Raw genomic sequence first — 4161 nt, 5'->3', positions numbered from 1 at the left:
ATTGGTCAGAATTGTGTGCACACAGTAGCTGCGATCAGTAGTTCAGAAATCTCCCAGTGCTGCAGTCAATGTATCAGGTTGCTATGTTCTTACATGGAAGGAGCTCAGGAGCTCCTTCCAATATTCTGCGTGTATGGGGCAAAATTCACTTGTCTGAAATTGAAGGACTGAGACACCCATTTGCTTGCTAGCTGTCAGCTAGGGGCCATTCTCAGGTCACTCTTAGGTCTTTGCTATGCCATGCAGCTCCTTCCATCTTCAAAGCCAGTGAGGAAAACCTCCTTCTTACCCTTTGGACTTCTTTCACCAGGAAAAGCTGGTGAAGCTTTTTATTAAAGGACTCATCTCATTATATCTGTCCCATGGAGGATAATATCTCCATTTCAAGAATATCAGATTTGGGACCTCAGTTACATCTGCTAAATCTCTCAGAGAAGCACCTTGATTTGTGTTTCATTAATTAACTGCAAGAAGATGTATGCATACCAGGAGTCAGGAATCTGGTAGACCATCTTGGAATTCTGACTGCCAGTGTCCTTCTGGTATTGTGGATATCTTTGGAATTAATAGCTTCACCCTCTGAAAGAACATAATATGATAAATATTGTTATAGATGTTTGCCTTACATCTACCTGGGGGTTGAGGGTAGATAAAAATGAAACAAGACTGACAAAGTGTTGATTTTGCTGTTGCTGAGAAATTAATGATGGGAGCATTGATTACATTATTCTCTTTCTTCTAGAAACATAAGAATTCCATCAATTATTCCAGAACTACAACAAAACTTCCAAAAGTTTTTTATGAGACAAATATGAAAATATTATTTAAACAAGGTAAAGATAGCTCAAAATTACTTAATTTTTATGACTTAATATATTACTTCATTCCTATATTACTTTAAGAACATTGATACAAAAATCCTCAAAACATGAACTTCCAGAATTGACAATATATGAAAAAACTATAAACCTAACCAATAAGATAAAATACCTGTATTCAGAAAACTACACAACACTGAAGAAAGAAATTAAGGAAGGCACAAGTAAATTGAAGCATATACTGTGTTCATGGATGGAAGAATTAACATCATTAAAAAGTCCATACTACCCAAAGTAATTTAGAGATTCAATGCAATATCTATTAATATACCAATGACATGTTTCACAGATTTAGAACAAACACTTCAAAAACTTATATGGAACCATAAATGACCCCAAATAACTGCATCAATTTTGAGAAAGAACAACAAAGTAGGTGGGATCACCATACCTGACATCAAACTATATTACAAGGCCACGGTAATCAAAACAGCCTGGTACTAGCATAAGAACAGGCACATTGATCAATGGAACAGAATAGAGAGCCCAGAAATATATCCAAGCCTCTATGGTCAATTAATATTCAATGAAAGGGGCAGAAGCATAAAATGGAATAAAAATATCCTCTTCAATAAATGGTGTTGGGACATCTGGACAGCTACATGCAAAAAAATGAAATTTGACCCAACTTATACCATACACAAAAATAAACTCAAGATGGATAAAAGACTTAAATATAACTCGCAACACCATAAAGTCCTCAAGGAAAACATAGGCAGGAAAATTTCAGATATTCTATGCAGTAATATTTTCACTGATATGTCCCCTCAAGCAAGGGACATAAAGAAAATAATAAACAAATGGGACTTCATCAAAATAAAAAGCTTCTGCATGGCTAAAGAAAACATTAGCAAGAAGAAATTGGAATTGACTGTATGGGAAGATATAATTGCCAATGATAGCTCAGACAAGGGTTTGATCTATGGAGTGCTTTCTTATATGTATATACAATGTGTGAGTTTTTGGCTAACGTTTATGACACTATGACCAGTGCATTCTCATTTCATTATGAGGAAGTTTTGAGAGACAAGAAAGACAGAGTCTGAATCATAGCTGCAGCCAGCGTTCCCTTACTGCTGCCAGGGCCAATTTTCTGTCCAAAGCATGTCCTGAAACTGCTCCCATCCCTAGTGAAGTCTGAGGTACAATATTCACTTTGTGGCTAAAGAAAGCAGTCAGTCTTCTCAAGTGAGGAGGCAAGGTAGGGCTTCCGGGAACACAGTGCCTAACATATGTGTTCCAGTACAATATGGGGAAACTGGACTTTTGTATTTTTTTCTATATGAAATAATGTTCCTTTGAATTACAGGGTTACTTAGCTCCAAAACCTAAGTTTATGAGTGACATGGATCACAACTTTATTGGAGGTTATCAGGTTGAAAAATAGGAGTTCTGGTATTCTGTAAAAAATTGAGAATCTTTGGATAATTTCTTGTTATTCAGAAGAAGACAGCATAACATTGGAATACGGACTTTTGTGAAAAAGGAAATTACCTCAAAGTAAAGTCTGTGTGATCATGAGATACAAAAAGTAAAATGTAGTCAAATCTTGGTTTGCTTTATTCCATTCAGTTTCTTTGTAAAATTGCAGTATATGGACCTGACTTAGCACAGCTAATTCAAGAATGCAGGGAAATTTAATCACAAGTATGACTTCTTGTACACTCACCGTTTACATGTCTCAACATTAATTTTGCAACTGCTGTTTAAAAGACTCTTGGATACTACTTGGAATTCTAAGAAAAAAATAGAGCTTACTTGTGCTGCCAATAGGATTTTAGATTCTAAGAGCAGCTTTCATATAAAAAATGTGGTGAGATACTCCATTACATTGAAAAGACCAGTAAAATTAAGGGGTCACAAGCAGGGAGGAAGGTTTCAAAGAGGGGTCTAGTGTAGAAAGCTTTACAGCAATGAAGTTAGAGAATGGGAAACTGAAAGTTGTGTGATGAGAGATAGTTTGCAGTTCACAGCATGGTGGGCTAGATGAGGTTGAGCTAATGGTGAGTAGGTGCCAGACCCTCAGATAGTGGGTGTCAGAGGTTTGACACTTACTCCCAGAATGGAAAACTTTCTTTACCATTTACTTTTGAATGATGACTGAACCAGAGAGAATCTCCACTTGGGGTAGGAATGGAATGCATCCTGTGCTGCTGTCCTAGTGCATGTGACAATAGTGCCCAGACTAAGTGTTATATGCACTTCATCTCCAAAGAGTGTATGCAAAGTATGGATGATAACCTGTGTTTGGAAGCTCAGCAACCATTAGATTGACACTACTTTCTGTGGGTTGGGAAATCAGAGCCCATTCCATTAGTATGGCATTCAAACTTCTTTTGTTGTGTTCTTCTTTTTGCTATCATTTGTCAAACTCTAAGAGAAGTGTAGATTTTACCTGATGGTGAAATTAATGAAGGTAGGGGAGGTTTGTATGAAACAGAGCTTTGTGGGGAGAAAGACTTAGACATTAAACCAATTTCTAGCAGATTTGGGTTGTATTCAGATGGGAAAACACCCTCACACTCAAACTAGGATTTAACGAGAAGAAATGTACTCAGAGTTACTTTGTCAACAACATTTTGGACTGATGTGGTGTTCCACGTACTGAAGTGCCACATAGTCTCTGACATCTACTGGATTTTTTAAATCTTTAAGGTGACTGGTACTTTTCTTGGGTAGAAATGATCCTAATCATGGATATAACAGACATTGTGCAAAATCTCAGTACATTCCAGATACCTAGTCACATGTTTACATACATTAACCACAATCCACATGCTCTAAAAAAAAAAGGACTTAACAAACTCCCTCACAAATGTATAACCTGAGGCTCACAAATGTTGCTAATGTACTTGAGGTCACACAGCTAATAAATCACAGGGCTGAAAGTAGACCCCATGGACTCGACTTGTCCAGAGCTCACAATAGAGCACCCCATCCAGCTGACCATGAATCACTTAGTTCACTTATGTCTACTACTCCAGAGTATATCTCAAGAGATTAAAGGGGAGAATCTCCTGACTGGATTGGATTCCAAAACCAGAGCAATAAGAATATCCAAATAAATAAAATATTAATAAAAGAGATAAATAAATCTGTCTTAATGACAGTATGATCATCTACATATGCAATGTAAGATAACCTTAAAAGATCAATCAGAACACCACTGGTGTGATTCAGTGGGTTGATAATTGTCTTGTGAACCAAAGGGTCACTGGTTTGACTCCTAGTCAGGGCACATGCCTGGATTAAAGGCCAGGTCCCCAGTTGGGAGCATGTAAAA

This window comes from Phyllostomus hastatus, unplaced genomic scaffold, assembly GCF_019186645.2.
Source record: "Phyllostomus hastatus isolate PE091 unplaced genomic scaffold, TTU_PhHast_1.1 phas_scaffold_12, whole genome shotgun sequence".
Classification (NCBI taxonomy): Eukaryota; Metazoa; Chordata; class Mammalia; order Chiroptera; family Phyllostomidae; genus Phyllostomus; species Phyllostomus hastatus.
Note: the sequence above shows the minus strand (reverse complement) of the source record.